The sequence below is a fragment of the Poecilia mexicana genome, unplaced genomic scaffold, assembly GCF_051168715.1.
Source record: "Poecilia mexicana isolate PSO_F unplaced genomic scaffold, ASM5116871v1 scaffold_9, whole genome shotgun sequence".
Taxonomy (NCBI): Eukaryota; Metazoa; Chordata; class Actinopteri; order Cyprinodontiformes; family Poeciliidae; genus Poecilia; species Poecilia mexicana.
Genome location: NW_028263378.1, coordinates 24,872,788 through 24,885,183, shown reverse-complemented (window position 1 = coordinate 24,885,183; position 12,396 = coordinate 24,872,788). Strand labels below are relative to the sequence as shown.

Sequence of the window (12,396 nt, the reverse complement as noted above, 5' to 3'; positions counted from 1 at the left end):
CCACCAACTCAACTTTAAGACTTAAGACCATTATGAACTGAAATTAAGACCAATATCTGCACAGAAATGTGCAAACTTTGTCTTGCCAAAAGGTGATTCAATTACATTTACTCAGGTCAGACGCAAAAAAAAGCTAGCTAGCGAGCAAGAAAAGTTATCCTAGAAGCTAGTTAGTCGAGATGTCTGAGTGCAACTCAAACTTTCGTCTGACAGAAAGACCAGCGAGAGAAAAAAAATTTATAGCATGCACAAGATTAGTCCTGTCAAGACAAGATTAGTCCTGTCAAGACCTGTAATAAAGGCCAACTTACTTTTTCTTAAATTAACTTAAGGCATTTTAAGGACTTAATTTTAGATGCATGAAATTAAGACTATTTCTCATTTGAAATAATTGTCAGCTGATGACTAAATCCATAAGATTATGTTTACTGTGAACCTGTTCCATGGCTGTGGAGCTAAAGCTGGCTGTGGCCGTCTGTCCTTCCAGCATGTTCTGCAGTCAGGCGATACCCTCGACATGAAGCGCCGATGTCCTCATTACATCCTGGGCTTCACTGTTGGTAAACACACTTTAGGAGGACTGGGGTTTCTGCCCCAATATTACCAGTGGGCCACAATGTCAAAACTAAGGTGTTAACTGCATAGGTTTTTTTATTTCTTGTTTAAAAAAACGCATTGCTTAACCTCTAATTAAAATGAATACATTGAATTTTCAGACCAATCTTTTGCTTCAAATTTAAAGTGTGGCTGTGTGACTGGGCATAATTCTGAATACATTTAATGTTGAGTTCAAAGTATTTTTATTTTTTAACCATTTCACTATAGAGGTGTGCAGACAGATTCATCTCTCTTCCTCTTAACACATCGACGGGAAACTTATCTACAAGCCTGTCCTCTCAGTCCGAGCATTAAATCAAAGCATAATCACTTCCTGGATAATTGACTTTTCCCCATGCCGAGTGAGCAAGGGGAAACGCGACTCATTTGATTTGTAAGCCACTTAAAGTGCTTACTTCTCACAAAGAGCCCCGAATAATAAATGGAGCGACTCTCCGAATGTCGCACATTTATTCCTAAATCGAACTGTACGTTCTATGCAGATATTCTAAGCATAATCCCTGCAATAAACACCGAGCAGAGTCTGTGTGCTGTAACAAATTGTGCGATAGCCACTGAAAGCAGATCTCTACAGATCACCCAACAACATTCTCATCATACTACCTTCAACACACAAATCCTCAAACTGACACCCAGTTATGCAAAGCAAGCAGACAAGTTTCAACATCAATCAAACTCAGAGTCTTCCAGTGACATCCTTGTGTAGACACAAAAAATTGGTGTGAAAGTTTGCATTACAAGCATAAGGAAAGAAAACAAAGGATACAGGAAACAAGGTTGTATTTAAAAGGTGCTTGCTATTATACTGAAACGGAAATGAGTTGAACTGATGAAGTTATTTTGGTAAATCATTGAGCTAACATTAGCTTAAGGAAACATCTGTCAATCCCTCAAAAAAAAAAAAAGAGGAAAAGAAAAGGTGATAAATACCACCGAGTCCTCACACAACCTTCGTCTTTAAACAGAGAGAGCAGACCAAAACAAATATTGCTAAAATAAAGTTATGCAGACAACAGGACAATTTTTACAGCCCGTTTGCTTCGCTGCAAGTGATGGAAGCAGCAGTGTGAACGATTGGGTCCAGCGGAAAAGTTACGACCTCCTGTAGCGATAAACTTGCACAGCAACATCCAGTGGACAACAATGAAAGAAAAAGCTGAACTGACTGGTTATTAAGGGGATTTTATAGTTGACGGAAATGACAAAACAACATCGCTCGCTTTCAATGTGCTAAAAACAAACTCTGAAGTTCCTCCTCAGAACTGAGAGCTATATGGTCCTCATCAGTTAAATTTATGAACTTTTGTCGTTTGCTTTTATCTATAAAATAGATTTCATGGGAACAAAAGGCAAGCCTGTGGCCTACTTTAATATAAGAAAGTAGCATTAACATCATTAGAAAGCTTTTGACTGTCCCATTAATGTATATGAAAATACATATACGTCTGTATTATTTTAATTTACCATCTAATCATGTTAGGATTGAAATGATACAGTCAGATTCCAATGCAGGTTTCAGCTGTATCTCACAGGATCTCTTATTGTTTATACAGAGTTGGTGTAAAATGCTCCAATCCAGGTTTGACAATCTCTCTAAAGAACAAAAACACTTAAAATGTAAATTTGCTGTTAGAATAAAAGTTTCCTGAACTTCAAAATGGGTTTTAAAGACTCTCAAGATAAAATTATCTCAATTCAGTTTAATCTATCAAAGCAGCTTATAAAACTCAGCCCAGACTCACTAAAAGCTGTAAAATGGTTTCACAAGATGTTGTACAACAAGGTTTCGTTACATTCCTAGCCTCAGCACCGAGGGTGATATCATTACCGTCACAAATGGGAATTTTAATTTCATTCTTGCTGTATTTTTTGTTCTTTCTGAAACTTTTTAACAGTTTGAAACTCATAACAGAAGAGGCAAAAGAACAGGCTAAAATCTTAGCTTCGTACCATGACGCTCCAGCTGCAAAATAGAAATTAAGATTGAAAAAATAAAAATAAATGTTGTAGCATGGAAAATGGGAGTGTCCTCCAAGGCTGAGGGAGCGGCAGTCACAACCTTAGCAGGTGTGTACTTCAGCAGCTCTTGTGGTATTGAGAAACCAACTTTATCGCAGCCCCATGAGTTCTGACTTGTGGGATCCTCAATACTTCCAAGTGTACGACATAGACCTAATCAAACGTTGACTGATATTACGCCATCGTCCAAAGATACTTCTGTAAATAATTATTAAGACTCCGATGTTCGCCTCCTGATATCTGCTGACCATCTTGTCGATGTAGTCCCGACATTCAGCTCCTCCATTCTTAGCGCCAAGAAATAAAACTGAAGAGTGTACTAGTCTACTGTGGTGACCTACTTCCTCTGCACTGCTACTTAATTATTGAAGAGCTTTGAAATGTTCTTCTGTATGGGAGCATGCAACCCGAGTGCCTCCGTTTGTCGCCCATGAAAGCAGCAGCACAGATCTTTCCATTTGTGCATGAGAGGATGCCAGGCACCGTGTACATTGCGACTGAGTGCGTAATCAAGCTTTATTGCCCGGATACCTACAAGTATCGCTCCCGGTTCGATTTGATTCAGAAGGCTCAATGATGAATTCTGGTTGAATTATTGACAAAATGGCTCAGAGGCGCAAACGTTATGAAATTCGGGTCAGGGTTGATGGCAACGGGATGCAGAGAACCAAACCAAAACGTCACTGATTAAGTCTGCATGTCAATACATGTTACACCTCCCAATAAAAGCGCACAAGTCTGTAATTAAACCTTGACAAATTTCATCGTCATCCATACTTTCTCTGCAAGCTCAGCAGCCCTGAGGCGCATGCCCTCGGCTGCCACCACAAACACAATTTAATATGAAAAGAAATTCACACGTTCTTAATAAAAACCTGAAATAAGAGACAGAAATGGGGCCCATAGCTGTAGCCTAATCACAAACAAGAGTAATGTCCTATAGCATGCCGTCATCTGCATTGCGTAACAGAGTCGAGTAAATCACTTACCACAGAGCCATTTCTAATCTCTGCTAAGCTGGTATTTGGCGTTCATTTACACGGTTCGAATATGGGTGACTGGTTTTAATAGCAACTTCTCTTCATCGCAAAAGAACTCAAAGCCTTATGTGTAAAATAAGACTTGCTTCAAATGACACAACTAAGGACACGCTGCATTACTTGAACAGGAGAAGTTTAAAAATTTGTCTCAGAGCAGCAAGGTTTCTAATCTGGCTTTATGAAGCAAGATCTTACAGTCAGCCAGAGAGAATTATCTAATGGTTTTACAACTTTTAAAAGGTGAAACCAAGAGCCTGATTGAACTGAACTTCAAGTAAGCACTGCTTTCCCACATAGAGACAGCACTTTCTCTAGTACAGCTTCTGATGGATGCTTTTCTGGTCCAGCAGGTCTGTGAGTACTACCTTATCAGTGCAAAAATCTTGACAAAGACAACCACAATTTAAAAAAAACAAAAAACAAAACCAGAAGTAATTCCAAATATCTGAATTTGCCTTGCTGTACGAGTACAAGCATTTCCTAAAGCTGCAGTATGAAACCTTTATAAAAATTATGTCTTTTACAGAGATGAAACCATCACTATATTATTGCAATTTTTTTCACACAGACAAATCTGTGAAAAATTGTCCTCCTTTGCCTAAAATAACTTTTTCACAGGTTGTCTGATGTTATATTGCGACGACATGGTGACAGCTTCAAATAATATGTTAAAAAAAAACAAACTATGTCATTTATAAAAGTTACATACTGCAACTTTAAACCAGCTGACCAGAAGAGCAGCAAACAAAGAAAACATTTGATCTAAAATCCCTATCAAAATGAGAGAAAACCTCTACTGGTTTAAAGCCATACTTTTTTTTTTTTTTTACAACTTTGCTACCAGCAAACAATTATTTAAAGAAAAATAATGGGTACAGGGGAAAACCTGACCATGGTACAGCTTCATGTTCTTTGAAATTCTGGTCTGCTTTACTACTAGTGTGTTGAATTGAGTTTTCTGGAAGAACAGATAAATTCTTGGCTGCTTTTGAGATCAACACCATGACAGATGTGAAACCAGTCTGACCTCCAGACCCCATTAACCTGACATGCCCCGCCCCTCTGAGGGCTCCTTACTAACTATAAGGACAGTGTTGAGGCTGTAGGCTGGCCGACCCACACTGGAGGCGACGTGGATTATGCATTAACCAGTACGAAAGATGATTAGTTAGCTGGTCAGAACCACAGCCTTTCCATTTTGCCACAACACAAAATAACACACCTGCTCATCTTCAGCCCACTTGTTACCACCAGAGCTCATCTAGCGTTGTGTGCACTTCAATAGCCCTTTGACTACAAGTAATATGAGATGCAGCAACAGCCCTGTTTGATCATAATGTGCTACCACATTGAGTCACACACACACACACAACATTCCTCAGAAACAGAACCTCCCAGGTGCATCCCACTAATGAGCAAGATCCACGCTCAATTCAAAACTGAAGTGTGGATTTCACACACATGGGGTTACAGGAGGTCAGCCTGCTTTGTGACAGTGGGAAATACACTTCATCTATAGATACATTAAGATTATGACGGATAGCATGTAACTGAAGCAAACTCCAAATATGAGAAGATTAACGCCTCTAATTAAAAGCAAGATTGAGATTGGAAAAACCGTTGTAAAACATTTGCTGGACAAAAGAAAAGACGTGGAATTGCGCTTTGGTTTCAAATCAGTTTTAATTAGAAAATAAAGCGATCGGACAGTTCAGTGAATGACGACCTATTCACATTTTTTTTAAATGAGAAAACTAGCAATTTGGTATAAATATTAGGATCAGAAACAATCCTCACAAGCAAACCATTCAATAAGCAATCATATTGCATCTTTTCTTTTTTTACATCTTTTTATTTTAATGAATAGTGGAGTTAAAGAACCATAAAATACACGTCTCAAACACAAGTCAACTCAACTATATTCAACTACCATTGACTGTGAGCAAGCTGGCTCCCCCGATTAGACCAAACCTCCTGGTTATTGCAGTTCTATATGACGCATTCATACACCAAACTATACGTATTTAGAGAGACAGAGAATTACTTGAAATTGTCAGTTGTCAAAATAACATTTTGGTTTTTACAAATAGCTCATTTCTAACTATTCTGAGTAAACGCAGTGGGTGACTTGCCCAAGACATCATACTGTGAAAAATAGTTGCAGACTTGAGTCAAGCAAGTATGGGACCTAAAAGAAGCTGAAAACAGCAAATACATGACACACACGAGCGTGATCTCATTTTGTGGTTCCTCCTTTCCCATCACAGCTGTTGGGCTGTCGTCATCTTCATTACAGCGGCGCAGATGGAACGACCCAGAAAAGTCAACGTGGTTAAATGAGGTGAGACTTCTTGATAACTCTATATGCCTCAAAAATAACGGCTTATCGTGTCGTTTTTTTGCACACAAAACTTCTGTTCTCCAGCACCATCGATAGTGTGGGAAAAGCGACGAAAAAATGAACGATTTACTAAACAAAGCCTAGCAATTTGGTATAAATATTAGGGCCATAAACAGGCACTGCCATTTTTCAAACAGTGCACCTGGTTCATGTTTCAGGCCCGTTTGTGCAGGAGACAAAAACATGTGTGGCCATAATGATTTCGTTTGTAGGTTTCTTTGTTGAATGTTTAAAATTGAAATCTAAATGATAGATTTGGTTGTTCCTTTGTGTGAGGATTTGTTGCTCGGAAAGGGAAACAAAATCCGCTTTGCGTCACATTTTGGCTCAGAAAACAATTCATGCGTGTGACTGATCGTGTGTTTCTGGTTACGGTGGAGGAAAGGGGAAAAAAAATAAATTATATATAAATTATTGGCCAATAATTGCAGAACCAAAATAATTCAGTTGTTAGGCAACAACAGGAAGTGCTTCGGCTGAGCAGTTTTGCTGTCAGTTTTTAAAGCATTACTTGATGCAATGACATTTACCCCACAACTAGACACCAGCTGTTTATTGGTATCAGTGGACCTCTTTAAAAAACTGTAAGAACAAACTGTTCTTACAGTGTAAACTTTTTTTAATGATGCTCCAGAAAAAGTGTTGGAGTGAACAGACTTCTCTTTAGCTGTATGGAGCACAGAGTAGAGTAGCAACGCTACTCCCACACTTGCACATTTTAAACTAAAAGAGCACCACACATTACTCTTACTGAGATGACATTTGGCTACGAGTGGCTTCAACCGTCAGCAGATAGCCCAACGACAGCTTGGTAAACTCCCAGTTTTAATCGAAACAGAAACTTAAAAGTATTACGTTTTGCACATTTCCTGGAACCTTAATGCTGGATTATATTTTCTGGCTTCTTATCCCATGTCTTCCCAAGTCAAAATATTAAAATAAATGTCATAGCATGGTAATAAACGACATGTTAAATTGTGTTATCCATTTTCGCTGGTCAATACTATGAAGCTTCAGTGTTTTTACTCCGGTCATCAAACAGAAGAGTCTCTTTCCGCCTCATGCTTCCCAAAACACAACTCAGTTATCCCCACTGTTCTGGCTCTACTTGTCTCATTAGTTGCTAAGAAAAGTATTTTTTGTGTGGAGTATTTATTTTCCCTTTAACAAACACCAACAACTGGTCTAACTGTTCCAGTTCAGCCATGTTTTTTTTTTGTTTTTGTTTTCTTTGATTAGTGGCTTGAACTATGAATGGATGCTATAAATGTCACCGAGACAAAAAAGCGCACTGATCAAACCTGACATCCCAAGCTGCCGTGAATAAACGTTATGTCACTACATTTTTAAAAACTGACTGCCTAGTGTCTCCAAACATGGGATTTAGTCAAAGTTCTGATTTTTCCAGAACAGACATGTTGTTCAGCAGATCTCACAAGCTGCTGCTGCCATGCTCACACTGTCACACAACACACTGTGTGCATTGACAGGCTCGCTAAAAGGATGTGCTACAATGTATTACAACTAGTCATAACCAATGGAATAAACTGTAGAAATCAGTCAACATGAACATTTTCAGCAGACAAGTGAATTTGGTAAGTCAGAAAGGTTCGGCTGCAGTCAGTGGTGAACTTCAGACGAGCTGTACGTTTGAAACGACAACAGCGGATAAAGTGTTTTATTTGTGACAAATTACACAAATTGGAACAGGGATTTAAAAAGTTTTAAACTGAGTGGGTGCTCATTTCTCAATGAACAGCCTTTAAACTCTGAAAAACTAACAATGCATAAATTTGAACAAAATTCCTAAATTACACTAAATTTACACAGTATTCCTAATTGTTGTGCTTTTTTCCCCCTTTGTAGCTGCAGTCATAATTTAAATTCTTGGTTTTTTTGTCTTATATTTTCTACTTACAACATGCTGAATAGCCTTTTATATAAATAAGGACTTATTTTGATTTATTTATGTCATGTTGGCAAGACAGACCTCTAAGTTAAATCATACTTTGACACACATCAAATCTTTCTTTTCATACACCTTTTTAATTTTGTGACGTGTAAGAAATGCCTAGATTTGCCAGTTCAAAAGAAATTCCCAAAAATACACTTATTTTTTTATTTTTGGATTCAACAAAAAAAATTTGAAAAAATATTAAGGTGAAAAGTATGATGATTTATGACAGCTCTATAATTAGGTGTTTTGCTAGGAGCAAATCTGCAGCTGCTGTTTACACTCAGCTGCAGTGATTACACTACTGATTGCTCCATGCCCTCAAAAAGATTTTTTTTTTATTTGCGACCGCAGGTTGCATTCTCAAGAGTTTCCAGTGGCAACGCACAGTAAGTATAACCAGAATACCATTGATTATCTTCTGCTTTTTCTCCCCCCCTCATTCCTGTTAGCAACACAGCTAGGGATTACTGTTGAAGTTTCATTCTGATAGCACCATGAAGGTTTTTCCAGAAGATCTGCTAAATTATTTAAACTGAAGAAAATGTGCAAGCTAGTTGAAAATCTATTGATTTAATATGTGAGAACAAGCTTAGAAAATTGGAAATAGCATTCAATATTCATAATGTTTATGTTGGATGGGGGAGGGGGAGCTTTTGGATCAAAGCAGAAACTGAAGATGTTTTTGTTTAAAAAGAGCTACTAAACTGACATTTATCATAAATCACAAAAGAGGCAGGACATTCATGATAAAATGTGCCATGATCACACGTTTAACATTTTGCTGCAAATCAGATTGCCTCAGAATTTCAGTTCTTTAAACCGCTGTAGCCATCATAACCTTTGCCCTTTTACAAATATAATCCTGGTGTCATGTAAAAAGTCTTCTGCTTTTTCCAAGTGAAATCGTTCGTTTTGACATGAAGGTCTTCTGAAAACTGTTGTAGCATGCCCACTAAGACGTATTACGTAACTAGTGTCCAGCAAGTGCAATGAGAGCCAGAATGTTAACAGTGTCCATGCAGCTAAATCAAAACATATTCTTTTTCCCATTTTACTCCAAGCAATACAGAATAGCATCTCTCAGTGTGATTCCTATTGCGGCTCGACGTTAGCTTCGAATGTCATCATTAAATCGGTTTTAAAAACCACAGCACATTTCCGACAGCCATCCAGTGTACGCGTTTAGGCATCAAATCTGAGCTAACCACTCAACTGATGTCTACTTCTATCTTACGTCACTATATTTACAATTTACTACAGCCATAAATCCAAACTTATTACCTGCTAAGTAAATTTAAAAAAATAAACAGAATTCGCCTTCGACCACACACGAAAGACAAAGTTCATTGGGTGAACTCGTGTGGATTCTTTGTTTACAAACTCACACTGAACGTTATTTTGTACATCCTAGATAGCAAGCTAAGCTATTTAACCAAACACAAATACAAACTGGGGCATGTTGGAAAGTTGACAGTACTTTTTTACGGTGAATATTAGAATTGTTGTTTGCGGGGTGGTGTTTTTAAAGAAACAAACGCAGCTGTTTAATTATTTATTTTCAAGAACAGAGGCGCTAGCTCCTCGTCTGCTCTGACAGCTAGCCTGCCTGGCTAGCACTTTAGCTATTTGCTAGCTTAGCCTAGCCATGTAGCACGTGTTTGTGATTTATAAAATAATTAACGAGCTGACGGTGATCAGCTAAACGAGAAGACTGTTAGTGTCCGAGGACCCAGCTGATTTAGCACTTTGTAGACGCTTCAATTCCACTCGGTTTAATGCAAGGCGCGGTTATAGCGCAACGCATAGACTCAGAAAAAGGTCAATAATGCTATGTATGTTTGTTCTCCAAAGAATAGCCGGACCCCGTCATCCAACAACAGAGCAGACCCCCAAACCAATGGACAGCCAGCAATGCAAGCTAACTAACCTTAGCGGCGGGGCAGGAGACACCATTCGGTGGTAACGATGTTCAGTAGGTAACGTCCCAATCCTCGTCAATCGATCCAAAGTGGCTTACAGGTACACTTGCTTCGATTGAAAGTCTCGCCAGAGAATTAATCCACAAGAAAGTGTTGTTTTCGTTTTCATTTACTCCGTTAGCGGATTTCTGCGGTGTCGAACCAGTTCCTGCACAAGTAATGCTACTCCCTGAACCGCTGCTGCTCAGACCATTGCGGGGCTGAACCGCCTCTCTGGTTCTCAATAGGTCCACAGGCTCCATCGCTCCTCCTCCTCCTCACTGGAGGACCACGAATTCCCATTCCGACAACAAATTCACCCATCAATCTGCGCGCAGTTAAAGAAAGTGATTTTTTTTTTTTTTACAAGAAAAATTCAAAATGCTTATTTCTCTTAACAACTCATTGTTTTGTGCATCTTATTTTATTTTATATTTTTTGGAGGGGGATAGGGGGTAGTCTTTTAATAAATAATAAATGTTGTATACTGTTTTAATTCAGATGTGTGTGACGTGATTTGAGTAGATACACAGTTGCATAAAAACTGAACCAGAAATTATGTTTCATGAGATGCTCACAGTTTGGTAACCTGCAGCAATAGTCACTTTATTGACGAAAAATTTTAAACAAAACTTTATTACATGATATTTTACTTAAAACAGAAAAGCAAAAATTATTCCTATTTCTGATTAACAGATATAATCAGTAACTGTTATTGACATTAACAGTTACCATGTCCAAGATAATTATTTGTTGTTTAGAATAGCATGCAAAACTATAGAATACATAATTCAAGCACATATTTTGCCACAGCCAAATCTTTTTTATGTGTGTGAGAGAGAGCCTCGTTTCACCCAGCAGGGTGAGGGTCAGAACTGGTGTTATCTACACCACAACGCTGCTACTTTCTCTAGCATGTCATCTAACAGAGTTTAAGTGAAAAAATATCATATTAAATATTAACATTATTTTAACCTACATAATATTTACTTTTACCACAAACTGTATGGTTCATCTTTACAATTTAACACCTTATTAAGAGGTGTTATAACCTCTTACGTTGTTAGCATTTCTAACTATAAGATTGTGGTTCCTGGGAAAAAAAGGTCAGAGTCTTACAGAATATAGAAACTCTACGGTGTGCAGATGACCTGAAGTGTTTTATCTCAGAATTCACAAATGGCTGGTAAAGGAATTACAAAGATCACCAAGGGTTATGGAGCATCTACTACAGCATTGTTGGGAAGATGATGCCAAACGTCATGAATTCTCGGTGAAGAATGCCATCTCGGAATAAGGTAAAGCCATTCTACACAGGTGGGGCAGGGATGTATGGTGGCACACTTAGTAGCACTGTGGCCTTGAAGCAAGAAAGTGATGGGTTTGAATCCTGGACTGGGTCTTTCTGCATCGACTTCTCCCTGTACGTACATGGGTTCTCCCCAGGTACTCTATCTTCCTCTCATTGCCCAGCATGAATGTTAGACTGATTGCCCTATCTAAATTTTGAGTATGAACACGATTGTTTGACACAAACTAAAATCTCTCCTTATTCAAACTTCTATGAGCCAATTAAGGTAGTTCGGACAATTTCTGCCTCCATTCGTAGGTGATGGCCAGACTCGTCAGTCACCGCAAGATTCACTCTTGGAGGTAGTTGTCAATCCCCCGCGTTTGAACTGCAGCTCCTCTTGTTAGGATTGAACAATCTGGCAAACAAATGAGTGGACGCCATATTAAACAAAATTTATTTTGTTAGACTGCCCCCACTATGACGCAAGAACAACCCCCGCCTCTGCTCCAACGTGAACTCTGGGTCAACTCAAGCACAGACTCGCCAGGAACTCTACATCTGTGCGCCTCGACTCCCGTGGAGAAGTACAAGCTGTGAATACACCAGTTTAACATTGAAGGATAGTTCTCCGGTGATCCCAGTATCTCCTGCTGCGTACATGGTTGGTGACTGTACCCAAGTCAGTGGCCTGCAAATGATCTGAAACCTTTCAATCGGCTTCACGCGGCTACAATAGCTGCTAAAACCACCGCCCATGCTGCAGCATTTGCCGTCACAGTCAATCTTTTGCGTAAAGAAAAGAAATGGACGTCCGTGAAAAAAAAAGATTAAACAAAGAAATGCACAGTTGTGTAACATTCTGACATGTTTTGACAGACTGCAGCAATCAGCTTCAATTCATTTTGTGCTTTAAAATGTTTGATTTCAATTGGTATTTGGCACACAAGTAACTGGAACACTTCAGACACGCCGTATCTTGAATTAAATCTGAGAAAAAGCATACCCTATTATGTCAGATGGGATTGTTTTCCTTCCCTGTCTGTTTCTTTCAGCTCTGTGGGTTTGGGAGCGCTCCTCCCTCAAACCATCTGTAAAACCACCATCTCCTC

General features: G+C 38.8%; 1 protein-coding gene across 3 annotated transcripts in view; it reads right to left on the bottom strand.

The window, feature by feature from the left end:
• ncor2 (nuclear receptor corepressor 2) overlaps nt 1-10,431 on the bottom strand; it is a 115,767-nt gene extending 105,336 nt beyond the window's left edge. The window contains exon 1 of one of the 3 annotated variants that reach the window (XM_088009044.1): nt 9,963-10,431. The gene's annotated coding sequence lies outside the window, so the exon portion shown is untranslated. The remainder of the gene's footprint in view (nt 1-9,962) is intronic. The other 2 variants (XM_015003724.2, XM_015003723.2) reach the window with 2 other exon arrangements.
• Between the last annotated feature and the right edge of the window lie 1,965 nt (nt 10,432-12,396).